Here is a 27,635-nt window from a genome sequence, read left to right as displayed (position 1 = left end):
AGGAATTAAAGAAAACATAGTATGTTCATGTCAGCCATCTCTATAGACCACTGAGGAGCTCAGGGAAGACACTGGAACACCCATTCTCTAAGTGCAATGCACCCTCCACCACACCCAGGACTATCCTGATGGAGGTCTGCCTGGTTCTTCAACACCTCTAGAAATTGACGTCCCAACCTACTTGCCTGGCACTCAGTTTGGACATCCACTCACCTTTCCCATAAGGATCAGTTCTGCTGGCACCCAGCCTGTACCTCCCTTACTGTGTTTTACACCTAGGCTTTATTGCCCCAGGGACATGAAGGATGGTTTCCCATGGAGCTTTTGGCATCTCTGAAAGCTTACAGCTTTTGGGGGTTTTCTCTTCTCCAGCCTCAACATTCCTAAACCATGGCCTTGGGAATGCAGGACATGATTAGGTGCCTGCCTGGTTCATCCACCGCCAGCATCAGCAAAGCACTGAGAAACTCACCACAGGTGATGCGTGCAGCCATACACCAGCACTGGTCCTGGTCCCACCAGCACAGGCAATGAAGCACAGGTATCAGGACCAAAGGAAAAACACAACCATCCTAACCAACAGCCTCAAGACCACCTGAGGCCAGAGCATGCCGAAGGATAGCCTTTCCTGTTTTCCTGGCTGGGGAAAGAAGGTTGGATATGCTGGGGAGACTCCAACGGCACTGGGTCCGCTCTCCCTGCCGGCATGCTGGGCAGGAGCAGTGTACTCAGCTCTCAGCTCCCTGCCCCCCCCTAAAAGCCTAAACCAGCAGATTATCACGTTAACGCTTCAAATGTTTAATTTCCTGCTCCAATTACACTGGTTTTGCAGCAGGAAAAGCGGGAGGAGGAAACAAATGAATACAAGCCGGGTGTTTCCAAACAAACCCAGAGTGACTCTGAGACCACCGAGCTTCCTCCTCCGCTCTCTGGCCGGGGATGGCAGGCTGCTGTTCATGCCAGTGAGGTGGCTGGATGTAGGCATGGGAGCCACCTGAGTGCCAGTCTCTCAGGCCAGCAGCACAGTCGCTCTCCATCCAGCTACTAATATGAGAAAGTCCTTTTGTTCGCCGGCTCTGTCGACCTCCAGAGCACTGCGGAAACATTTGCGGCACCGCAAGAAAAACAAGGCAGCTGGTGTTTGAGGAGCAAAACGGTACCCTGCTGCAGAGAGGGGACAGGGGGAACACCGAAGACAGAAAGGGGATGGGGCAGGAGAAAGGCAAGAATAGCACGAACAGGGAGGGAGTTTGGGGGAGAGATGGAGTGAAAGATGGAGTGATGAAAAGCACAGAGAACTGAGGGAAAGGGAAGGTTAGAGCATGAGAAAGAGGGGAATAGAGTGGGGAGAAAAAGAGGGTGTGGAGAAGGAAAAGAGTGAAGAGTGTGGAGGAGAAAAGCACTCAGGAAACTTCAGGCTGCTGCCATTTGCAGGCTCCAGCGGAGCTGCTTCTGCCTGTACAACATCCTTTGGGTTGCTCAATCCTCCCCAGAGGAAAAGAGAGATCTGGAGGAAAAAAAGATATCCCAAGCCAGGCGCCTTGCAGGGCAACAACTCCAGCTTGAGCTGCTCGCAAGGGATATTAAAAAAATAAACCCATCCCCAAGCAATCACTCATCCTGAAAACCCTGCTGGCTGCTTGCAGGGAAAAGCAGGGCTCTGGGACTCAAAACCCCATGGAAAACACACGATGAGGGCTCTTACAGCATCCTGCTTCCCCCTGGGGGGAAGGTGACCCGCATTACCCGTGGCTGGGCTGGGGCAGGGGATCCTCGTTGGTCATGGAGCTGGGGATGCTTTCCCCTCCGTGCCCTTCCCAGAGGCCGCCCATGGCTGCTGTTATTTATAGCTTGCTGACCGCGCACAGCACACCGAGCTCACCCGAGCACACGGGGAAGGAGGCGAGGGAAAAGGACCAACCTTGGGGTCAGGTCCAGGAATAGCTGCCAGCAGCCAGAAATAACTAGTGCCATGTTCGGTCCTGGTTCTTCGAGAGCTGCTGGATCGGAGCACAGTGTTTCCAAGATTTCAGCCCCAGCCAGGATAGGATTGATTTCTCCTTCAGACTCATGTTCCCCCCCCTCCCCAGCCAAGACCCCTCCATAGTTGCTCTCCAGCTCCAAAAAAGCTGCTGGGAGGATGGAGCAGGTGGGAAGAGGCAGGAAAGCAATCCAGCGGCAGGGAGGGGATGACTGACCTCCGGAAAATGTGCTGGAAAAGCAAGGGAGGCAGGTCGCGAGGAGGGACGGGTTTCAGCACCTGCTGCCGCGAAGCCCGATGCTGACCTGGGAAGGGGCGACGCAGGGGAGCAGATTCCAGAGGATTTTGGCAGCACGCAGTGATCGGCGTGCAGCTCGATGACTCCTTTGGGTGCCTGCGAGAATCTCAGCACATGAGATCAACGCGGACGGCGCGCAAGGCACGGAGGCCATCACGTGTGTGCCTCCATCCCCTTGAGGAGGCTGCGAGCAGAGACAACCACCTCCTCGCTCCGGGTGTGCGAGATGTGGGCATCCTCCACATCCCCCTGAGCATGTGCATGTATGAACACGTGTTCATTTGCACGTGCAAACACAGTTCTTACTGCACACAGTTATAGGCAGCCCACACGTGAACGACTTTTCTGGCTCCCCTGGCAGGACCCGCCTGCAAACTCCCTGGACCCCTGAATGGCCCCAACACACACCTTGCTCCACACTGCCTGGAACTGCCTGCCCCAAGGCATGGTTGGATGCTGTCCCGGGTCAGGGAATGATGGCTGAACCCTTCTCACCAGGACTGTTGCTGGTTACGGAGAAGATGTGAGATCATGCGAGATGGGAAAGCTGATCTTTCTGCCTCCAGCATCAGCCCCCAAAGCCCAACCACTTCTGGAGACAGACTTTAATTATTAACCCCCAAGTACCACAGCCAGGAGCCAATGCTTGGGCAGATAAGTAGAAGATGAAGGCAGACAGCGGAGCATGGTGCAGCCCATGCAGAAGGCTGAAAGCCCTAGGTGAGTGATCCTAGCCCACTGGCTAGCTGGCCTGCAGAGGAAACCTCCTTGAGAGATGCTGGTGTGGCTGCCTGAGTCAGGACACCTTCACTCCTTCCCTGTCCCCACCATCTCCCAGATAAAACACAACCTGTCTCTTCTGCAAGGTCTCCCTGCATGACTACTGCTTGCCATAAGGCCCTCACCCACTTAGGAAGAAATATCCCTGGGCTTTTTTCTGTATGATTTTGAGTGCCATTTTGGATATGGAGGGAAATCTATGGTCCACCTGGTCCTGCCCCCATCTGGAGCATGACTACATGGACCCACAGGAAAGCACTAAACCAGCAAAGTGTGCTCCTTTCCCAGAACTCTGGAGAATGTTCTGAGCACTGTTCATCCCATCACAACACAGGAGATATCCCCACTGAGAGACTGAGAGAATATTCCTCCCATAGCTCTATGCAGAGCTTCTCCTACTTAATTTCCTTATCTCAATGCTGTTCTTCACAGCCTTTTGCTGGTTTCAGGTACCAGCACTAAGCATGGCCATAGGAAAGCACTGTGAGGAGTTAAACAGGGAGGGAGGCAGCCTGGAGGAGTCTCCCAGCCCAGGGGGATGTATAGCATCAGACAGGTCTCACTGGCTGGCAGCAGGTTGTGCTCGCACAGCTGGGGAGCAGAGGAAGGGCCAGAGAAGGCAGAGAGAAAAAACAGAAAAATAAAGGATGCCCTAAGCAATGTGTTGAGTAGAAAACACATAGCACTGGTCCAGACCTTCCTACCTCCTGCAACAAGATGCATGCATGCTGGTATCTAGGGGTGGGGGGTTAGTGGACATGGTTCTTGTGGGTGTCCCCATCACCCCCAACTACCCCATCTCGTATGGCAGCTTCTTGCATGGGTGTGTTAGGTGGCATGCTCTCTGATCCCTACCAAAGTAGCCCAAAGATCCACGGAGCCAGGCACTGTTGTGAGCAGCATGTACCAGCTGGGGAAGATCAACCAAAGCCCCCTCCCTATACCCATCCATCAGCAGCATTCACTTGAAGCTTCTCCCGTTTGCAACACATCCCTAAGCACAGACCACATCAGCCCAAGGCCCTGGAGGCCAAATGCTTAACAGCATCAGCTCCAGGAGAGCTGTGTCCCGGGAGGACCAAGACTAGATCAGCGAGGCTTATGCAGGCACATCTGGGGCACAGCCAGCCCCGGGGAGCCCACGGAGGCCTCTCTGCTACCCCAGCATGTAAACCTCAGCCTCTCGTCCCAGGCTGAGTTGTTTTTTTTTCTGTTTAACAAACTACTTTCCAGCCTTGTAAGGCGAGTCCCCGCAGCGCCCAAATAAGCTGAGTATTTTTGGCTGCTCTCCCTTGCAGCCTTGGGCTGGCCTTTGGGAAATGCATAGCCTGCAGCCCTCCGTGCCCTGGTAATTGAAGAGGCTGCCGCTCCTCCGGGCCAGAAACGGGATTACAGGACACGCTTAAGGGCTTGAATTCGTAACCTTCAGCCTCCCCCGGAGCTCGGGTCCCTCTCGCCTGAATTGAGGCAGCGGCACCGCTAGCTGGCAGCACCGCCAGCCGTCTCCATCCCGGGCATCCAAAGGGCACAGCGTTTGGCCATCAAGCTGGGGCAGAGCGTGGCACCCCTCTGGAGCCGTTCACAATTAACTGCTTTGGAGGCTGCGAGGAGACAAATTACTATAATTTAACAAATAGACTTTATCTTGCAACGAGCGTCTTACCCAACACCTATTGATTGCTGCTCCTCCTCTGGAGAACTCTCCGCAATTAAGTTGTCACATCCCTAATGCCCACGTAAAAATGAGCCAGCTCCTGTGTCTTCCAGAAAACCTCTCCCGTGCAGGGTTACAAAGCCCAGCTGCTAAGTTTCCTTTTTTGCCCCTGAATTAGCCAGAAATGAAATTTATCTCGGTGGTAGACAGCAGAGCTTTTATCCGCATCCTTCCAGATGCCACACAGCTTGCAGGCAGCTTGTGTTTTGCCTGACCTTTTCCAAGCTCCTGATGGTTTTGCACAAAAGCCAGGAGGATGGTGCCCTCCACAGGCAGGGCATTAGGAAGAGCAGAAACTCAGGTTTTAGGGGCTTGTAGCCCTTGGCTGTTGGGACAAAAGGGCATGCTGCAGAGTGGGGGTGCAGCTGGTAGCCTTCCATTGCACCGAGGGGCTGGCACAGGGGTGCTGCGGACTCCCCTTTCCTATGGCTCATTGCTGTCCTGCTGGGAGCCCTGGTGGCCTGGGACATGGGCTGAGCAGTCCCCAGTGTATTGCGTGAGCTTGCCATGCCTCAGTTTCCCCACCACCACAAACAGCCTGGGAGCTGGTGACACCTTTGCCAAGCAGAACAGGTCCTAGGCACACAGTGCGTTTGCATCCAAGGAGGGTATTGTTTCCTGAGAGCAGGTGAGGTGAGTATGAGGATTGCTTTTATTGCCCTCAAAAGGCCAATTAAGCTGCTGGTTTTGATGATACAGGCTGGGATCATCACCATGACACAGCCACGTTTGTCTGGTTCCCCAGAGGAGTGGCTCAGAGGTTTGCAAGCTCAGCCAGGACTGCTGTACCCCCTGGTCTCTCAGAGGGACCCTGCAGAGAAGAGATGGAGGGAAGGTGAAAAAGCCCTGGGCATCCAATAGCACTGCAGGGTGGGATTCAGCTCCAGGACAGCTGACGATGCCTGAAAATCCTGAGGTTTTGCCTCTCCAGCGTCTCATCCCTGCTCGGGGTGAGGATTTCCATCCTACTGAAGCTCACCAGGAAGAGGGCAGCCAAGGGGAAAGACAGCACTGAGCAAAACAGCAGCAATGGGGAAAAGCCACAAGAGAGACTGTGGTGCCAGAGATTAGGAAGGGATCTTTAGCAGGGGTTGGGGAGCTAGACAGAATTACATGCCACACACTCCAGCAGTGAGCCACCAGCTGCTGTTCATTTCACCAATGCAGCGTATAGACCCGCTAATCACTGCCATGTAGCAGGGACAGTCTTCCCCTTGCCATCTCCCAGCACTTATTTCAGCGCAGGGAGAGTTGCAACTGGATCTACACTGAGCTTTGTACCCCTGAGCAAAGCTGGGAAGGTTTAAGGGTGCAGATACACGGACCAGATGGGTGCTGAGCCCTGCAGCAAGGGATGCATGGTGGTGATGCTGGGCAGGGTGCATAGCTCTCTCTGTGGGTCCCATGTTGGAGCATTCCACCCCAAAACCTCCTTGAAAGGAAGGACTCGGTCCTCTTGGGGGAAGCCAGTGCCAGTTATTGATAGTGTCCCCTCGAGGCAGGCAGGGGACTAAGCAGATGCATGAGAAAGGCTCTGCAAAGCATCATAAAAGCAAGAGGAAAAGCCACACTCATAAAACACCAAACTCCAGGAGTTAATAGGGGGCAGTGGGGGTGCCATGGCTCTCTTCTCCATCCTGAAAGGGCCTCGAAGGAGATCAGCATTGCAATCCTTTTACCGTGCAATAAAACCAGGGCACCTCTTGTTACTAGGAAGACAAAGTGGACCCCATGCTCCAAGCAGCAGGGCTGGGTCCCCACCAGTGCTGCTGGAGTGTGGTGGCAGGCATGGAGCAGCTAGCCCCCCCCCCCCCCCCCCCCCCCCCCCCCCCCAGTCCCTGGCTCATATCCTCTCTGGAACGTCAATCAGGCACCTGCCAGCGCGGCCAATTCACTTCCATTTGGAAAATTAAAGAAATAAAATGAATCGTTTGCTTAATTTGAAAGGGTGGCAGGAAGCAAAGACGCCTTGGGCTTATGCCAAGTCTGCTGCTTCTGGCTCGACCACAGGGGGAAACATCGGCCTCTTCCCCTCCTCTGCATGCTGGACCAAACACCCCCTGGCCAGACTGGGGATCCCAGTCTGCTCCCACCAGTCCCTGTGCTCCAAAACTGGGCAGGGGTGGGCAAGCACAGGGGTGCACAGAGCAGTGATTCCCCCCCCCCCCCGAAACCACATCAAAGTGTCACAGGGATCAGTTGTCCCTGGAATGCTGCCCCACTGCAGTATGGGAGGGTGAAAAAGCTGGGACCTGTCGCCATGCTCAGCTCCTTGTGGGCATCCGAGGCTTTGGCCCTGCGTCTTCAGAGTGCTGGACCCCAGGACCCACTGCCACAGGACAGCATAGGAAGAAGGGAGCAAAAGTGGCAGTGAAAACAATAGGGAGGTGCAGGGCAAGCACCTCCAAAAATGTCATCTCTCTCCATCCCTGTGGGCTCAGCCGCAGAAATGCCCTCCCTCCCAGTTTCATGATTTTTGGGGGCATTACAGGCAATATTTGCTATTGCTCCCTGTCTCAGATACTCTTAGTTCTGGAGCAGATTTCTGCTCACAGGACCTGGCTATGCAGCTTAAAGGATCCGCTCCTGCTTTGTCCAGGGAAGGGAGAAGGAGCCACCGAGAGAAGACCTTGCCCTCCAGTCAGCTCTGCGATATGGAACTTAACCCCGGACTGTGTCTTTCCTGCTCCCCACTGTGTGTTCCTCACTTGTAAGACACAAACATCATCTCTCATTGCTTTTTTCCTCCTCCCCAAGGCGAATCCCCAAATCCCAGCTCCTTCCTGCCAAAGACACGTGCACCTGCAGAGCAGCTGGTGCCAACATCCAGAGCAGAGCCAAGCACAACAAACGGGCTAAAGAACCCTCACTGCACAGAGACCAGCTTACAAAAACAACCGTATTTCACCCAAACTCTATTAAACTGTCCTGGGTTATTGCTCCGTTTCCTTTCCCACCGCTGAGGAATAAATGAGATTTCTGTGGCTACACAGAGATGCTCACACGTCTCACCTTCAGCTGCCCCTTCTGCGCTCTGCGCGGGGTGAAACCCGCCATGGGGTGGCACAGCTTTGCATGCAAATCATTTCCCCTCAATGGTGACTTTTTCACATTGGGAAAAATACAACCGAGAGCAAGTTCCCACGCACAGTTACCCAGCAGGGCAATCACATCTTTTGCGAGAGCCTAAAAGAGTCCTGTAAGCTAGAGGGTTACATAGGCTTCAAAGCCAAAAGGGACCAGTGTGACTGTGATACCAACCAGCACAGCCCTTACCATGTCCTGACATTCTTCACCCAGGAGTACCAGCAAGCTCCAACCCCGCTCTTTGTATGGCAGTTAATGCAAGGAGCCATAAACAGGGCACCACACCATTCCCCTTCCCTGCAAACATCCCTTTCATTTTACCTTCAAGCTTTTGGTGGGCTTTGAAAGCCAGCTGCAAACTAGACTGCTTGTTTACAAGTCAGAGGATTTAAAAGCCATGCAGGAAATTCAGGGCATCGCTCCCATTAATTTCACAAAGTTTTACACATCTAAGCCTCAGCCATAAGTTCTCATGAAAAAGAGGTTCACTTGAAGGCAAAAAATAGCCAAGAAAAATGAACTTTGCTTCCACAGGCTCTTCAAAATGGAAGTATCTGAAATGTAACAGCTCTTGCAGGCACCCGGCAGGCTTTGCAAATAGATAAGAGCATTTGGAAACTAAAATAATGAAAATTTCCTCTGCCTGTCTTGTCCCACAGTATTTGCACACACACCGGCTCAGCCATCAGCAGTGTCGGGAGAGGAAACCCAGAGAAAAAGTCCAAGACGTTTAATGAACTGTCACAGCTTAACAAACTAATCCCTGCTTATGCTCACCTCATCCCAAATGAGAGCTGGGAAGAAACAACTGTGCAACATAAGGCAGATATCTCTTATCTGCTCTGTTGCTCTGGCACATGATTGAGCAGAGACTCCTGGGTCACGGCGAGGCACTGCTTGCTCGTCCGCATAGCCAGAGCTGAGCAAATACCTCGCAGTAATTTCCCATGGAAAGTTTGCATCTGTTTTCCAGAAACACTTCAGCTAAAGGTAAGAAATGTGCGCGGAAAGATGGCTTTTAACTCGGACGTGAACATGCGCTCGGCAGATCAGGTGCAGAAGGGCAGTCCTCACCCCAGAGCTATTCATTCATGGCACTGTTGTCCTCCTCAAAAAGCAGGATCACAGCTGAGCAAGCAAAGGTGGAAGGAGATCAAAAGGGCGAAAGTGAGGAAGCGTTCTCCTGCTTGCACAGAGCACCAGAAAGATTTTGCAACAGTTTTGGTGGGAATGTTGTGCCCCAAGAAACAGCTCAAGCAGGAGCCACCTTCACATCAGCTGCCCTCCCTGAAGCCACAGGGAGCAAAGAGCCTTCATCCCAGTGTCCTCGTCCTCAGGAGACACCTCACCGTCAGCCAGAAACAACACAAGGCAGGTTCCTGCTGCTGACAACCCTGCTCCTGAGAGAAGTAAACACTTGCTGGCAGGAGGTACTGGGTAAATAACTTGCAGCAGTGCAAACAACAGTAGCATTTTCTTGGTAAAGCAACACCCAGGCTTTCAATCAAAGCTCAGGGCTATATTTTCTTAGGCCCTTTACTGAGCTATCAAAAGGCTTTAACTCTCCCATGTCCCTTATAAACACACACACACCCCCAGGCTTCTTGTCTCCAAAATCCTCCTCCTGTACATGAACTGCTTCCTGGAGCAGAAAGAGGAGAAAACCATCGTGTGAAATACCAGCCGCTCCTGATCGGCAGCTCTGATCTTTGTAAAAGCCAGTGCCTGAATGCAGCATCGCATTCTCATAACATGGCAATGTTTCAGAGATGCCTTGCAGGACAGCCGGGGCCAAACTGGAAATGACTGCAACGACGTGGGGATGTAGGCTTAGCTGAGCAACAAACCCTGGGTGCAGATGCTAAATCAGCCGGCAATCCCGTATCTCGGCAAGATGGTGGGGTTTGTTTCGGGGTATTTTTGCATCTAGGTAATGATTTTCTGGAAATCATGGCTCCAGCTGATGCTGGCTCACTCTGAAGTAGTGGAAATACCACTTAAGTTGTCAATACATCTCACTGATGTGACATTTTGCATAGGTTTCTAGAATAGGTTAAAAAATGTCAAGAGAAACTAAAGTGCACAGAAGAGCAAAAGAAGGAAGGAGATGGGGAAGATGGTGGCAGTGCCCGGGGGAGTGGTGGGGAGGTAGGAGTTAGGTCACACAGCACAGATTCGCTTTTCATGTCTTCTCCAGTGGACATCCAGTGGCTTCAGCTCAGACCCTGCTAACACTACACCCTGAAGAAACGCTTCTCTGCAGGAAAGCAAAGAGGGTGACAGGATCTGCTGCCAAACCGTTGGGTCTCACAGGGGGAGAGAGGGGAGAGCAAGAGGAAATGAAAAACAAATCCCAGAGCCGGGGATGTGCCGAGGAGCTGCGGGGCAGTGTTATCTTTGTCAGCAGGGTGGGCTCTGTGGGGGTCACCACAGGAGAGGGGATTAAGCACTCACATCCGGGCAAGCAGATGTGGCTCTGTAAAGGCAAGGGAAAGGGGAAGCTGCTCTGAAAACCAACAGGAGGACAAGTCTCACTGAATGGTCTTGTCCCTTTGGGTTGTATGGTTGGCCAACACAGTGGGACCTGGAGAAAATGAACACATTGGTGGTGTCCCTGACTGGACTCTGCCAGCCAGACTTCCCATGGAGGAGACAACCCCATGCCATGGGATGATGCCCACCTGGTCTGGTGCACCCAGCCTAGCAAGGGTAAAGGGGATGCATACAGAGGAAGAAAGGGAAAAGGAAGAGGTGAGATGATAACATTGAAATATAAATGAGACGAGATGGCTATATAGATACTTTTAAACCTACCCAGATGGAAAGCCACAAGTAACCAGGTCCCCACACACCATTAGCACATCACTTATTAATCACCCATTAATGAAAGGGCTGCAGATATCATAGTCACATTTTCAACCACTACAATATTTTTCAGCCATTCCTCCTTCCCTCTACAATTGTATTCCAATAAATTCCTCCAAAAACTAACACCCAAGAGCTGCACTTTAATTTCTCCTTTCCTTTCTTTCAGCCAAAGCTTTAAAAGAAACAAACACAAGCAGAAACAGCTCCACAGCAAGTTTCCATCTAGTTCCTTTCCCATGCAGGACTCAATGGGTACCAGTGAAACTCCAGAACCCCTTTGGAAACTCTCACATAGCTCCTCTCTCCTGCTCTGACCCAAAAAGCACATTCAAACCTCTGATCTTTTTTATTCCAGGCAGACTATTTGCAAACTGAGCCCGAGCTCCCTAGAACACATTACAACTCTCTTCCTATTTGCTGAAGAGCTTCAATGGACAAGCAAGTCGCTTGAGAAAGTAGTTTCCACCCACAGCCTCCGTAGCTGACTGCCTCTCGTACTGTGGATGAGGCAACTAAAGAATGATTCTGCACTGGTGTTGAAAGTAACAGCACCTACTGCTGATACTTGCGTGTTGTAAGGTATGGGTATCTGCACTGCCCTTTTCTCCTTTCAAAGAAACAACTTGGTTTCTGGGTTTGGTAATAATTTCACCAAAGCTGTGGTCACCAGAAAGTTTTGGAACCAGCAAGAAAATCATCTCTCCACTATTTAGAGAACTTTAAAAATACATGTACGAACACGAACGCAGCAACCCCCCTGCTAATACACATACCACCTTATTTGATCAGACCTCATAAAAACCACATGCTATCTTGGAAACTAACTTCCTTGGGAAAATAAACTGCCTGTAGTAAATCCCAGGGCCAGCACGGGCGGCTGCCCTGGCGCGCTGTCGGTGTGAGGCTTGCCACTCTGCAGAGTCTCAAGACAAACAGGGCAGTGTTAAAGCTCTCAGCAAAGCAGGGTTAAAAGGAAAGCAGAGAGAAGCCAAGGAAACTGACAGCAACCGCTAGCAGGGAGCTGGGCTTGGCGCTGGGGTTTTGGGGTGATGGGAGGCAGCCGAGCAATTAAACCAGAAACAACCCACAGCCCAATGGTTGTCAGCAGGTTGTCAGTGTCTCGGAGGCACCGTCGTAAAATCCGCAAGCAGGGAACGGTTTGCTGGTCGGCGGGAGGGCTGAGAAAGAAAACAACACGCGGGGCGACAGCGGAGGCTCTGCGCAGGGAGGCTGTCAGCGCCCGGAGGTGGCGGAGAACCTCCTGCTCCGACAGCCCAGCCTCCGAGAGGAGGGGAGCAACCGCATGTGAACTCAAAAGCATGCAGGGATGCTTTCCTGCGGTGGTCCTGGAGCCGGCTGTAGCGTGCTGCCATCAGCCAGGCAAACGCACAGGCGGGATGGAGGGTCAGCCCCAGCGCTCGGATGCTCAGCGAGGCTTCCCAAGGCTGCCGACGGAAATGAAAGCGCGCTGAGCGCGGAGGGATGCCTGTCCCGGATATTCGGTGCAAGGAAGAATGTGGAGTTCTTGGAGCGGGCACGGCCACCCGCAGCTGTGCAAACAACCCCGCCATGAAGGTGACTTACCTTGGACCCCAGCCGAGATCACAGATTCCCCCCCCCCCCGCCTCCGAGAAGCCTTTTCCCTTGCCCGAAGATGGGACAAATAAAGCCGAGGGTTCTTTCCCAGTGGGAAGCTGCTGTCTCACAGACCAGCGTGTTAAACGAGCTGGATCAGGTTAGGACCAAGCACCGATAGCCACCGTCAGCCTAACCCAGCCCAGCGAATAGCAGCTGCTCCTCAGTTTTAATTTGTTGCTCTTCAGTTTTAATTTACCCCTGCAATTGAGGCAAGTTTCTCTATCAGCAGAAAATCCAGGGCAGTGACTGCAAGTGAGAGAACTCAGGGTGCTACTCAGGTTTGATCCTCCACTGCAGCATCCATCCAGAGCTGCACCCCAGGAGGGGTCCTGCATCCAGCTGGACAGGCAGGAGGAATGCGAGGCCACAGCCCAGGGTAGCACATGCTGATCCATTAGCACCCGAGTACTCCTGACCCCTGTCATCTAGAGGAAAACACATCACTTCAGATAGTGAAAGAGGGAGGAAGGGAGAATGATCTGCACAAGCCCGAGGTGGAACTGGACACCCCGGAGCAGGCTGGACAAAGATTGCACGGGAAAACGCTGTGTTGCAACCTGGAAGAGACCCTGAGTGTCAGCAGGTCCCAGCCTGGTCCCCGAAAGACCATCCCTGGCACTGCAGGAAGAAAAGGAAGGGAAAGGGCCATCCAATGCATCAGGACATGTGGGCCATGCTCCTGGATCCACCACAGGTTCCCAGCCCAGGTCTGGAGGTGTGGAGCCCAGGAAGGGTGAAGGTGCTCCAGCTCTGCCTTCCTCACCATCAAATATAGAGAAAATACTGCTTTTGTCCTATTTTTGCTCCCCAGCTACTACCAAGGGCCACAGACACAAGGCTCTACAGTAAATCAGGATGAGAAGGTTTTTAATCCCATAATTCCATGTATTTTTCAGTGATGGGTTGAGGAAAAGGAGGCACAATGTCTGAATCTTTGTTCCCCCAGGCTCCCTCAGCCCATTTCCTCCCAGGCTTTTGTGCTACTTTCATTTTTGGAAGAAGAAACCAGAATGAATGGCAATAAATACAGGCAGGCATAGAGGAGAACTCCTGGGAGAGCTCCGGATCCTTGCAGCAATCTCCTGACTCCACAGGGCCCATTTATCCACAGTGGGGGACAAGGACCACGGTGGGAGATGTGGATCAGGGTGGCAGCCCCATCGGGTAACACTTCTTGCCCAACCCGAGCCAGGAAAGTGTCTCTTCCTGAGCTCCCCAGCTTGGTGTGACTTTTCACCACATGCAGCTATTGGATCCAGATGGGGGGAGATGAAGAGCTGCTGGGCTGTCATGGAGCAGCGGCAGCAACGTGGCTTAACCCTGGGCACGAAGCCTGATTTGGTGGCAGCATAAATAGCCAGTTTCAGCAAGATGGGTGGATAGAATTTTCCCTCCCCAGTATCCTTGGGAGAGGAGAGGGATGCTGTGCTGAATTCAGGGTTAGGACAAGGGATGCTGTTGTGTGTCAAAGCACTAATTGATCCAAAGCAAGTTAGCCCCCACAGCAATGCAAAATTCTACTGCTCTGAGGGTACTCATGTCACATGAATACATCTATCATGTTTTCCTATGTCTCAGCTTAAAAGAGCCCTCTAACCCACTGCCAACAGGAGCTAGCAACGGCTGAGAATCTCAGGGAATTAATATCAACTGAAAAAAAAAACAGGATAAATATTGAAGTTAAGCAGGAAAATAAAAATGAGAGAGAGAAGATGACCCTGCAATAGGCAGTTCCTGCCTGCTACTGCAAGCACCGTCTTAAAACAGTGCCATCACGAAGCCATCACACAAACCCCAGCTGCCATTGCACTGGATTCTCTTCTCAAAGCCCTTCTACAGACTGTGAGGACACCTTTCGGTCCCAAGCACTCTAAAGGGTCTGCTCAAGATAATGGAAATAAAAATATCCCCAAGAACACAAACCCTTTAATCAACTGGAAACCCAGCCACAGGGACACAGCTGATCCACAAACCCAGTTCCAAGCAGTGCATGAGTTCACAGTCATCCCTCATTGACCACCGCCTTTACTTCATCTTGCGTCTGTGATGGGGTCTCCTTGTTTGTCTTCTTGCCCTGGACTACATAGGAGGAGTTTACAGGAGAAGACAAGAACATCACTGCCACTACCCTGAGTCCACCCTACTGGCCACGGTTCAAATGATACCAAATGCATGTATTTCCTGAGAGGGGCAGGGCAAGACAAGCCAAAACAGCACAAAGGAGTAAGCTGGACCATGCAGAAGATAAATGGGCAGGCGAAAAGGCCAACCCAAGAAGCCGTACTCTTACGGTGTGTTTTTGGGCATGACTTTGACAATTGATACTTTATTCCAAAGCAAGGGATTGTCCCTTACATATTGCCTCTGGTTATCCCCGCACTGGTGCCATATCTCCTTCATTGCACAAGCTTTGAGCTACAACAGCCCCCCAAATAACCCTCTAGGAGCCTCTAAATTTGTCCTGGGCTGCAAAGATCCCACAGTGCCATCTGTGGGAGCTCTCCATCCAGCTTTACCACTTCCATGGAGGGGACATGCCGCCTTGGCACTGGAAGAGTCACCTGAATCAGTTAACACCAAACGCCAAAAAAAGCCACCCTAACTAGCCTTTATTGTAGTAGCGCGGAGGGTTAAAGTCCCAATTACAGACTTGGAAACACAGTTACCCAAGAGAAAAATAAACCAATTACAAAAAAAGCCAAAAACACAATTCCAGATTATATTTAACACTCAAATTCCTCCTTAATTGCTCCAGTGTCTCAGCCAGTTTGCAGGGGAGGAGTGGGGACTGGCAAATTAGCTCCCCCCAGGGCTGCTTCCCCCTGGGGAGCTTTCCCAATTTACATTCCCATTGTGTTCTTTAATTAGTACATTCCTACAGCTTTTCTGAGAGTCCCAACACATCCAGGGCTGTGACAGTACTTTATAAATAATAAGTCGGAGGGAATATTCACTGTACCCTGCTTCACTCCTCCCAGTATCCCAGTCGGAGCCTGGCAGCTTTTGCAGGGACCACACACAGCCTAGAGCAGCCCACCACCGCCAGCCCCAGAGGTGGCCTTTGGTGGGGACCTCGATAGCCTTCTTTCTGCATCTTCTTCTTCCCACCTTACAAGCCTCGTATTTGGGGTACTGATTCCTAGACAGGCTCTTCCCAGGCAAAGCATCTGGATTTGATGGCATCCCCATAATGTGGTCCCTATGCTGTGAGAAGGGCTGGGCAAACTCCTCAAGAGGAGGTCCCATTTGGTTGTCTGGTGGTTGAGTAGGATGCTGCCCGCAGGCATCGCTGGTTCAGACAGGCTTTGTGGGGCTCTACCCAGAGCCATTCCAATCCCAGCACCAGCAAGCTAGGTCCCTCTGCACTAGGATCCCGGCAATACCCTTCATCCTAATATTTCTGGCACCCTAGGGATTCACAAACTACTTTCTCAGGGACCGAAAAAAAAGGAGTAAAATACATTTAGTCTGCAGCACATTGGCCAGAAACAGGGTCTGGGCAGAGCTCAGGACCCCTCACTACCCAGAGCAATGGGAAATCTTCCAGCACCTCCAGCCTCACAAAGGTTTCACTCAGACAACCCTACAAACTAAATGGAGAAAAAAGCTCCAAGTAAAGGAAAGACAGTGCAGCCGTGCATCAGAAGCTCCAACCCACATTTTCCCAAGTCTTGTTAGGGATGATTTATGAAGGCTGACACCATCATTAACCCCTGACCACGTCCCAGCTGCCTGCAGGGCATTTTGCAGCCTGCCCGGGACTGTCCAGCAACAACGTGGGGGAAAGATTTTGTTTCTATCTACCCTGTTAATACAATTAGATGCTTTGAAGGAAACCCATCTGATCACCTTTATCTGCATCAACCCTACCTGCTTCACCCACCCTCGGTCCCGGGATGAGCCCTGCATAAAGCAGTGCAGCTCACACTGCGTGCTTATGCTGCTTGGCACAGTCAACGGGCACTAATAACCCACCATTTGCAACCCCATCTGGTTCTGACATGTCCATTATTCAAAGTCATTTGGCAAAGACCTTGGGCAACTCATTTGCAGAGTCCGGGCCGGTTCACAAGCTCATGAATTCCCAAACTATTTGCTGGTCATGCCCATAGCCAAGTTGTGAATAGGTTCTTGGCAGATTTGAAAGGAGCTAGTGTTTTCTGAAAGCACCTGCCTTCATACACTGCAAAAGCCCACAGATTTCCATTCCTGTTTAAGATGCACATCTAGCCCTCTCAGAGGCAGGAGTAAGATGAAAGCTTGACTTGTCTGCAACTATAGAGTATTCCCCAACTTTTAGCAGTCTCACAGGACACCAAGTGACATCAGGGACCCTGAGCCAGGGATGCGAGTCTCACTCCACTTTTCCCTGTGCACAAAGGGCTGGAAACCCAGCTCCTGGTCTGGGACCATTCCTAGTCCCTCTGCCAAGCCCCTCTCATCCTGCTTACAGTGAGAGGGAGATAAAGGATGCAATTGTCTCTGTCTGCTTGCAGCCAAGCTCCAACCCCAGAGCCATACCCTGGAAGTGCAGGCAGCAGCAGACTTGGGAACCTGCTCCTGGTCTCGCAGCTCATACCTCGGGATAATACACGAGATGGATCCCCACAAGAGACCTGGAAAAAGCCCATTCAGCACCTTTATTTCCAGCCAACTTGTGTCACACTTTCCTTTCCCTCTGCCCACCAGAGCTGCAACACATTGCGAAGCGCAGACCATTGGGGTTTGCCGTCTTACACGTGCAAAGACGCAGCAAGCTTTTCCCTGTCGCTCTGCTCTTCCCCTCTCCAGCTGCCTTGTTCGGTGCAAAACCCTACTGGGGTTTACTCAGCCAAGTGGGCAACCCTTCCCTGTCACAGACGGCAGCCCACGAGGCTCACTGAGATCAGGCAGCATCGCACACCCGCTCAAGAGAAGGAGCGGGAGGCGCAGGCAGGGGAATACGAGACGTGGTTTGCTCAGAGACAGCTCTGTGCTTTTGGCAGGACTCGAGGGCATTTGTTTTGAAGCTGTGTTTACATGCCTTTGATCAGACGTGTTTAACTTTTCTGGTGCGTGACAGCAGCAAAACAAGTTTGATACAAGGATAATGAAACACATTGTGCGCTTGTACGTGTAAACGGCTGTAACGAGGCTGAGCACATCAGTAACTCAAACTGGGGTGTGTGTGTGTGTGTGTGTGTGTGTGTGTGCGTGTGCAAAGACAGGGAGATGCATCACCATGATGCCAAAAAGTTAAATATATTAAAAGAAATGAGCACTAACCCAGCAACAACAGCTCAATCTCAGCTGCTGGAGTTGGCCAAATGGAGTCTGCCCTGAGCCTGCTGCAGAAGCAAAACTCCCTCCAGCATCACAGGGAGCTTTACCTTAGTAGCTAAATGGGACTGGAGCATCGTGGCTCAGGAGGACTCCGGGCTTGCTTGCAGCAGCACCTCGGGGCACTGGAGTGGAGCAGACCACACCTTTTCCAACCTCTGGGGTTTATCAGCAGCTCTGAAAGTCTGAGCCACCTTTTGGGAAATGTTGGTGCAAGATAGGAGAGCTAAAAGGAAAGGCAGCTTCCAGAGATGCTCCTAAAATAGCTGCTCTCCGAAATACTACGGCACACCTGGCACAATTAACAAGGACGTACTTGCATATGTTTAGACCAACTGGACTACTAAACACCCTGCCGTCATTTCAGAGCTCACAAGGCAATAGCAGATCTCTCTCAGCATGCCAGGGAAACTCAGAGCACTGCCGGCATCCTTTCAGCACAGGAGGACAACACAGGAGCCATGCGCACAGACCTGAGCTCAAAATATTTCCAGGCATCGCAAACATCTGCACATTGAACTGCTAACGCAGTCCCTGGCATGGGGGAAAGACTCATCACAGGCTGGGACTGCTCCCACAAAGCAGTTTGGATCCAATAATCCTATTTTGGAGGGTTTGAAGGAGACATGGGGGAGTGTGGATGCTCCAGCTTCTGCTAGAGAGCAGACCCAAGCATGTTTAATTTACCAGTGCAAATGCTAGCAGAGAGACTTTATAATACAGTCCCATGCTGACCATGTTTCAAGATGAGAGATGCCACCATCTCTCTGTGCTTAGCGCAGCAAATGAGTGGAGCACATTGGCACAAGAGGTTTCCTAATGGCACGCCACCTCACTACGCAACCTGTCAAGTCGACGCAGGCTTAAGCAGTGGATCTTAGCTGGCAATAGAGGGGGAAGTGAATACTCAGCTGTGATAAATATTTAACGTGCTTTTAGTCCCGAAGAAGTGTAGCACTGAGGCCATCATCCTGTAAGTGAAAACCAAGGCTGATTAATGGGGGAAGGTACTCCCATTTATGGGAGGTTAGGATCAATCCCAATTCTCAGCTATTTGTTGAATCTTTAATGCTCTTTTTCAAGAGCAGAGTTCCTTGGTGAAGGGCAGCATCCTAATAAGGCTGCTTTAACACTACGGGTGTTAAGGGGGTATAAATAAAAGCCCCCTGTGAAAAATAAACAATGGTATGAAAAAAGAAGGTTTCATGTGGTCACTGCATCTGGCTGGCTCGGGAAAAATTCTAAGATCTTCTCTCTTCTTCAGAGGATGAGCTTACTTCTTCCAGATCTTGTCCTGTCTTCTCATACCTGAGCCCAGCCCTCCTCTCTGCCAGGCCAAAGACAAACAGCTGCTTTGGGGAGGACGGAACACCGATGCCGCCCCATGCCAACAGCCCATGTTTGATCTTTCTGCCTTGTTCACTGCATTCACCCATCATTCACCCATGCTAGAAGGATCACCATCTTCTTCCACATCTCAGCCCTCTTCTCACCTTCTTGTGCTCTACCTTTCCTTCCAAATACCATGCCTCTGCAGTTACATCAGCATCAACCACATACTCTCTTGCTTTCTGAACCACCCTCCTTCACTTCCTTCTCCAGAGCACTCAGGGTGAACAGGCAGTGTGCATTTCAAAGGCATTTCCCAGCGGTCCATCAAGGAGAGAATCCCTGTGTCCCTTTTGGGTTTTCCATCACATCACCCTCCCTTATTCTCCTGCTCCTACACTTGCTTGCCCTAATAAATCCCCTTTTGCTCTTCTCTGCTTCACCAACCAGTAGGACCAAACACTGCCTACAAATAAAACTCTCCCTGCACACCTCCACTTGCTGCCACCCCTTCCTTGCTGGCAAGCAGCACAGAAGCAAGACCACAGATATGAACCTTGTAATGATGATAAAGAGCCACCCCTCTCCATCTGCCTGCACCTTTCCAATTGTATTACACCTTATGGTGCTTCTTGTCTGCATCTAAACATCATCTCCTTCCCAGTGGTGCTGTTCCCCTCATCTGCATCCTGTGCTTGGGATTATGAGGCCAAGAGAGGCATGAAAGGAAGAGGATGAAAAGTGAGCCAGGAAAGGTGACAGCAAGAGGCAGCGAAGGAGAAAGAACGTTTGCAGCAGGGTAAATCAAAGACGTGGAAGACAAGAGAGGCCCAAAAGCAGGCAAATGCGTAGGCTGTAAGAGTGGGGCACTTTCTCACTGCTCTACACACACACTGCACATACCTGCTTACTACCACCCAGCTGGCTGGACCTCTCCTCACTGATCATGCACCAGGATCAAGCAGTGTCTCCTTCCACAAACGCCATCTCCACCATAATTGCCTTTCCTCTTCTACCACATTAAACAGGGATTAAGGGTAGATACCTGGCTAAGCCTTTGCTAAAGATTGACCTGCACATTGTCCTCAGTCACAACACAAGTGCCAGACATCTGTCCTTGCCCTGTGACATGCCTCAAACACCCTTCCCTGTGTTGGCTTTCAGAGATGCTATGAGATGCACATTCCTCTGCCCAATCTTAGCAAGCTGTCCCAGGCCCTCCCTGAGCTGCCATTAAAAGATCAAGGAAGCAGAAGTATTCTGCTGTGTCCCTCCAAGCTGGCAGAGACAGAAGCTGCTATGCAACCTGTTGGCATTGGGGGAAAGATCAGCACCAGAGAACCATCGCATCCTGAGGTGGACAGCATTACACCCACTAGCCACTTTGGACTTGCATACCCACTGATGAACAGCACAGAGAGATGTACCATGTGGCAATGTAAAGCAGAGGAAGGATGCTCCCAGCCTAGGGAAGACACAACCAAACTCTAGTCCTCAGCCAAACTGCCCAGGTGCTCTGGCTTCTCGCCCCAAACCAGGAGACCCATTGGCAGAACCATGTGCTTGGGAAGATGATGCCTGCACAAGCATTAGACAGGGCTGCTTTTGTTTACAGGCTGCTGGCAATGGCGCTGTGCACCCCACATCCTCCCCTAGCCAGGAGCAAGCTCCAAGAAAGGAAATTACATGAGCCAGAAGGTTTGATGGAATGAGCCCATTGGGCGGCTTGAAGATAGCTATTAATGGAGAGCTTTCTCTAATTGCTTTTGTATAATCTGGGGCTGCTAGGCGGAACTGGGTAATAAATGAAATCCAATTACATTTTCTCTCAGTATTTATTTTATTAAGTAGAATTCATCAGCTGATGAAGGGCCCCTCGAGGTAATGGCTCGTGACCTAGTGGAAGGGACTTTTTTTATTATTATTATTTTCCCCACTCGGGGAAGCAGATAATTCAGTTTCCCAGTAAATGCAGACTGCTCCCCATGTTTTGTGACAGGTCCCAGAGCAGAAGGCATCCCGCAGGGTGCCCAGCACCCATACTCTCCTTCCAAGCAGGATGCCTGCTCTGGCTGCTGGAGTCCTAATGAGCACAACAGATGACTGAACCTCAGCTTCAGAGTACCAGTCAAAACGGTGATGGATCTACAACTTGCATGCTGTGCTCCAGAGGATGCAACTGGGATTAGTCCCACTGGGGACGCAGCAAGAATCACTTAGTCTGTGTCTGCTCTCCTGGAGGCTCTTGATTTTGGTGCCAGTGTTGTTGCCACAGAGTAGGCAAAACTGTGTGGGGTTAAGTCTTTGGGCTCAGTGAAGGATATGACTGAATAGGCTGTGAACACTATCAACTCAGACCCATCACATTCAGCCCTTCACTCCAGCACACCCATAAGGATTACCCTCGTATCACTCTGCAACACAACACCTCAACCGCCACTCGCTGCTGGTTTGAGACCCAGGTAGTAGTGGTATGAACACATATACTTCTGTGAATGCTGCCCAGCAAAGCCACCAAAGGTATTGGTCTTGCATGGAGGTACTCAGCCAAGCTTCAAGCCACCACTGGTCAAGGGGTCCCAGCAGGCATGCCAGGGATGTATGGTGCTGGCACTCCTGCAGGACACTGCCAAGCAGGGCTTGCTGGAAGCATGCACTGCTGGAGCACAGATCCCAGAGCCTTCTCTGGGGTGTAGGAGACAGAAAAACCTCAGTGTGGGTCGAGGGGGGTTTTTCTTAGTGTGTCCATCCAAGGCCCAGGTAGCACCTCTTTGGAGCAGGGGTGGCTACCATGGTTCAAGCCCCTTCCTCATCGTCCCTTCACATCAAAAAGCAGCAATGGGGCTGGGGTTTGCCAGCTAATCATGGCATCTGATGCAGCATCACTGCCCTTTTGCTGGACCTCATAGCAAGGGCTTCTCCAGCTCAAGCAGGAGGGATACCTCAGGGATCTTGTGATCAACTACTGGGCTTTTCACCATCCCTCTTCCCACCCAGATATTGACTGACATTCACCCCTCGCTCCCAAACCCAGCGCCGACAGCCACAGCTCGCCCAGCTTTCATTGCCATCTTGTCATACAAGCAATTCATCACCCGCCAGCGAGTGCTCGTTACAGACGACAGGCTCCAGTGTCCATTAATTAACGGGAAATACTTCGAGAGGCATATACACATGCACAAATTTGTCTGAGCAGCTTCCTATGGCACCCACTGTGGGCGCATCCACATGCTGCAGCAGTGAGCACAGGCTCTGGAAGCTGCAGCAGGGATATACAGAAGCTGCCAGGCTCAAAACAAAGAAGAATTAACACTGGGGGTGGGGGAACAGCCTTAGAGGTGACATATTAGCATCATTTTATTCCTGAAATAACATGAAACTACTCGGTTAAGGGATCAGAAATGGGATGATGATTCGAGAACAGGGGCCAAACAAGCAATGTCCCAGCTGCTGATGCTTTGGGATGATTGTTACTCCATATGGCACCTCCAAAGGGCTCTCACTCTTACTTTGCTGCAGAAGCAGCTAATGCGTTGCCTAAGCTTGCATGGGGGATGAGGTGGTGTTGGCTGCTGTCTCCCACAAGCTTCCCAAGAGTCCAGCAAGGCAGGATAAACTCCCACAGTGTGGGAGCAAACCCAGGGGTGCGAGTGCTGTCCCTCCACAGCCTTACACATCCCAGCTCAGGCCAGCACCTGAGCCTTCACACAGCTGGGTGAGCTAAAAGTAAATGAAGTACAGGTTTGCAGTGCCAGGTTTAAGAAGAGCCATGTGTTCTATGTTGCTGCTCCACTGCAGAAGCCAGGCACAGAGGGCGAGGATAAAAGGTTTCAGAGGGATCTTCTGAAGCTCGGCTGGCTTTCTGGTTCAGGAAGAAAACCTAAAACCAGTTTGAAAGGAGATCTAAACATTGCGTCAAAACCCAGGGCTTGATCCTTTTCACAAGTGGGCTTTCACTTTCTTCTGCTGAGGCTGTTTGCCAAGCACAACACAGAAACGCAAGCTATTGCAGTTGAACCAAAACTATTTTTTCACCGAAGAAGCCATTCCTCTGAATTCTTTTTGCGCAGCAGTGCTGTAGGAAGAGCTCTCTGCAGCCCACAATTTATGGTCAAATGAGCGTTTGTGACTAACAGGCAGACTAGATTCATAGAGAAATGCATCATCAGTAAATCAGTCAATCACTTTTCCTGCCCTCAGTACGGTGCTGAAGTCTTGAGTAACTACTCAGCACTTTGTCAACCTTTACTCCAGCAAAGTCTAGGTAAGATACCTCAGGATTTAGCCTATTGATCGCTTACTAATGTTTGTGATGTCCTGCATGCTTTAGACATTGCTTCCCTCAAGGAAGATTAAATATCTGGCTTATGGGGAATCAGGGAAGTTATCTTTTACAAGTGTAAGAATAGATAAGTCAAATTGCCGTGTGTGGTGGTCCATTGTGGTGCAGAGGTGACCTGAATCCCCTCTGTCTTGCTGCCAGCGAGGATGGAGGAGGTTCACGTAGTGAGCCCCATGACTGTAGCACATTTCTGATTGTTAAAAGCAATTTTGCCTATGGCTCCAGAGCCTCCGCATCTCTCAGCGCCTCTGGTTGCGTTTTGTTGCAAGAACAATAGAGTGACAGCTCCCCGGCAGCTTTGAGTAGCATCTCCAGCTCAAAGGCAGCCTTAATACCTCCACCACGCTCAAGCCTTTCAGTTTCCACATTCGTTTGAAGTTAAGCTGATCTAACTTGGGTGAGTGGGCGCAGACGGAGTCACTCAACCAAAGCTGAAGCACGTCGCAGCAGTGCTGCTGCAGACACTCGGTGGCAAGGTAGATAACATAGTGCCCAAGGGCTGCTGCTTGTGCCCCACGCACCGTCACATACATTGAATATACTAACAGAGATGGACATAAGTGACCGTCCTGTCCCAAAGGGCAAGCCTGGGACCTTTCCTCCCCCTGCAGCCATGAAGTAAGGAAATTCAGCAACCATTTGCGAGGCAGAAAGCTTCTTAATAATCCTCTGAATGCTGCCCATCCCTCCCTCTACCAATAAGGCAGAAAAATTGATGCCACTAGCCTTCAGCCTCCAGATCCAAGCCTGACAGAGCTGGAAGACCCAACTCTCCCTACAGCACACGGGAAGAGCACTAAAAACTAAGTGAGAAAACAAGACTGTAAATAACTTTCTCATGGGAACCACAGTGCTCCTGTGATTTGCCCACAGCAATCCCGACTCCAGTACTGCTGGTGCCATGGTTCTGATGTCAACAAGACCTCAGCCAGCCAAGATAAGAATCTGCTGCTTCCCACCTCCGGGAAGCTGGATCTGTCTACTCCGTATGGTCACTTCAGGGTTTTACTGATAGCTGGTGCAGGGGCTAGCACAGGGATATCACCACCACCCCAAGCACACCTACCATGGGCTGAACACTACTAGGGATGGAGGATGTTCAGAAGGAAGATAAAATCTCACTTCCCAAGGATGCTTTTTCCTGCTGGTATTACCCAGCGTACAGGGAAAAGCCTTCAGCAACTAAAATCCTGCAATTCCCCTAGGAAAAAGTGGCCTGAGGAAGCACATTACAACTTTGTGTGGGGAGAAAAAAAAAAAATCAGGGATTTAAAGCATCCAAACTCCAACCATGCCCATGCACCGGAGAAGGCACACTGATTCCCAGGCTTCACTCACATGTCTCATTGCAAGGCAAGCTGACTCTGATGCTCGTCCCGCCTCCTGCCTTGTTTTACTCCTGCATGATGCCCAACCTCCCCCTCTCCTCTGGGTACTTTTCCTGCTGCCGTTTGTTCCTGTCCTTTACAGCCCTGCCTGCTGTCACTCTCGTAACCTTCCCTGTTTGGTAATTTGTGGCAATAAAGTGTCACTGTGGGGAAAAAATACAGCATCGCAGCAGCGTATAAATCTCTGATCCATAAATTGTGCTGGCCCCCACGTGCATGCCCCTCCTTTTCGATGTAAAGTGCAACAGTTTAGGGCAAGAGGAAGGAAAAAAAGAGCCGGTAATATGTGATCCTACTGAAGGGCAGCACTGAGCCGTCCTCGTTAGGGGATGTGGCAAATGCTGATGGGCTGGTGTGTGCTTTAAGTTGCCCTGGAGACATGGGGCCTCAGTGGAGGTTTCTTAGAGCTATCCAGAGCTTAAAAAGAGTAATCCTAAAGGGAAAAATAAGACAATAGACAGTGCTAAGGGATGGTATCAGTGCTGCAGTCTCCCTCCCCTCTGAACAGCTCTAAAGAAATGTGATCCTGGGAGCACCATGGCCACAGAAGGAATCCAGGTGTGTGCAGCTGTGCTCTTCACCCCTCTTCCTGAATACGGGATCCTGCCCATCTTCGTCACAGCTGAACAGCTCCTCTGCTGGATCACCACCAGCACCCGCTTCCCTTACGCATGAAGGGGGAGCACAAGAAGGCAGGTCTGCACTTTTCCCCTCTCTATCTCATGTAGCAGGATACCTGCTTTATGCACCCATATGCCCACCTCCAGCTCAGAGCCAGGACTCAGTGTGGCAGCTCTCACCCCATATTAATGCCCCCCACAATTGTAGTCCTGCAATCCCCATCTCTGCTGCACAGAGCATCATGTACGTATCCACCACCATGGTCTTCTAGGAGCTGTGAGACCCACAGCAGCCACAACACCAACTGAAATGGTTTTGGAGGGGGAACAATTGCTCCTGCTGATGGTTATTTCTTTTAATTGGAAAACACTTCTTGTCTCCATCAGAGCCCTCATTTACTCCATCACACTGCAGCTCAGAATCCTGGGCTAGCTGTAAAATGTCACCTCCAGCACTACTGCTGCCTCTTTCACGAGCCACAGCTCCCATACCAGACCCAGCAGACAGTCCCTCTCTCACATCCACAGCCCTTGTCACATTGGGGTTTCATTCATCACCCATCACACAGAACAGCAGGATGCCTTGCATTAAAGTTTGCTCCTGACACTGACATTTTTCTTGACATCTATGGCCCACCTGAGCAGCTAAGTAACACTCCTGTGAATATAAACAGGCTGGGGAAGTGCATTCACTAGACAGATAGCTTGGGGAAGTGTCATCACCCGCTGAAAGCCCATATGTGGTTTTGTAACAAAGGTATTTGCTTCCTGTCTTGCCCACCCGTCAGAGGAACATATGAGTGAAGCTAAGCAGCACCCTGGAGACAAACTAAAACCAAACGGAGAGCAAGAGATACTTGGAGCACTCTGCAGGAGCTGTGCAGGCGAATACATTACCAATACCCTGGGGAGAAGAAATCTCCTTTCTCCCAGTCTTGGGGATGGCACATAGCCCTAAACCATCATGCAACTGCCCTGCACCTGACCAAGGGGACATGTTAAGAAACAAAAGTCACATCTTGGTCCACAAACATGCCAAGGGATGACTCCTTCCCTCCTGCAACCACACCCTTAGAATGATAGATAGAATGATAGAACAATAGAATCATACAATGGTTTGGGTTGGAAAGGAGCTTAAGATATCCCGTTCCAATCCCCCAGTCCACTGGAGCCTCAAAAAAAAAAACCAAAAAAAAACAAAAAAAACCCCACATTTATTATGATATATCCAGACCATTTTCATGGTGTGGTGCTGCTGGGCTTGGGCTATCCATCCCATGCCAGTGTGGGTCCAGGCAGGGGCCAGCTGCCTGCCCTGCCAGCAAAGCGAGCCAACAGGATGCTGATCTATGGGAGCAGTGACACGGCCAGCAGCTCACACAGCACTTGGATCACATCAAGACATTGCTTTCAGAGACCAAAGAAAAGACACGTGTTGCCTAACTGGAAGAAATTGAGCGTGGGACGCTGAGATGGAATGGAAAGTTCTTGAGAAGACTGAGGCAGGCTCTTCACAGCAAGAGGATGAGTGGCAGTGGGCAGTAGCTGAATCCATCTCACTGGATGCAAGAAGAAACTTTTATCCCCTTGAGAGCCTGCCAGCACCGGAACAGTGGCCCAAACACCATATCCTCACTTCATTCCCGGGGGCTTTGAGGAGCAGGCTGGATAAAGCCCTGAGCAGCCATGTGAATGCTCAGTCTCTTGCTTGGTGCAGAGGACTTTTGAGCTCTCAAGTCCAAACTGGATGTTTTTGCAAGTCTGTTGCAAAAAAAAAATGTGGCTGCAGAGTCCCATCAGACCACTGCTTCCTAAGATTATAACTGAGGGGACACCAGCACAGCACCTTCAACAAAAATCCCCGAAGCGTGGCAGAATGAAGCCTTTGCCTTTCTCCATTCCCATTTTCATGACTATTGTGACAGAGCAGTGTATGGAAGGAAAGGAAGAACAACTCTACCGTATCAGCATGGGTATCCATAATGCCAGGAACTAAATCTGGACTTGGCAAGCCCACCCTTTTCACTATCCCACCAAAACCCAGGCACTCATGAAGATGCGTGTGCACATACACTGCAAGACCTGTGCTAACTTGGCCTGGGGAAAATCTCTAATCATGCAGTTTTCATGGCTGGTACTGACTTAAATGTCCTTGATAGTATTTGGTGAAGGAGGAAAACTCATGAAATGCAACATGGCAGTAGCCACACATTGCTGCTTGGGAGGTTTAGGGTGAGAAGTAGGAAAAACATCTTTGCTGGAAGGGTGGCA

The 27,635-nt window shown here is 50.9% G+C and overlaps 1 protein-coding gene across 6 annotated transcripts in view; it reads right to left on the bottom strand.

The window, feature by feature from the left end:
- Positions 1-27,635, bottom strand: part of CNTFR (ciliary neurotrophic factor receptor) — a 205,758-nt gene that overhangs the window by 122,101 nt on the left and 56,022 nt on the right. The window contains exon 1 of one of the 6 annotated variants that reach the window (XM_061477153.1): positions 11,817-11,835. The exons of the other annotated variants lie outside the window; for them this stretch is intronic. The gene's annotated coding sequence lies outside the window, so the exon portion shown is untranslated. Of the gene's footprint in view, positions 1-11,816; positions 11,836-27,635 lie in introns of those variants that run through there. 6 annotated transcript variants of the gene reach the window in all.

Source organism: Pezoporus flaviventris, unplaced genomic scaffold, assembly GCF_033815535.1.
Source record: "Pezoporus flaviventris isolate CSIRO_AGI_PZ_B2104156 unplaced genomic scaffold, CSIRO_AGI_Pfla_v1 ptg000100l, whole genome shotgun sequence".
NCBI classification, from domain to species: domain Eukaryota; kingdom Metazoa; phylum Chordata; class Aves; order Psittaciformes; family Psittacidae; genus Pezoporus; species Pezoporus flaviventris.
The sequence above is the reverse complement of the archived record's forward strand: the minus strand, read 5'-3'. Positions and strand labels throughout refer to the sequence as shown.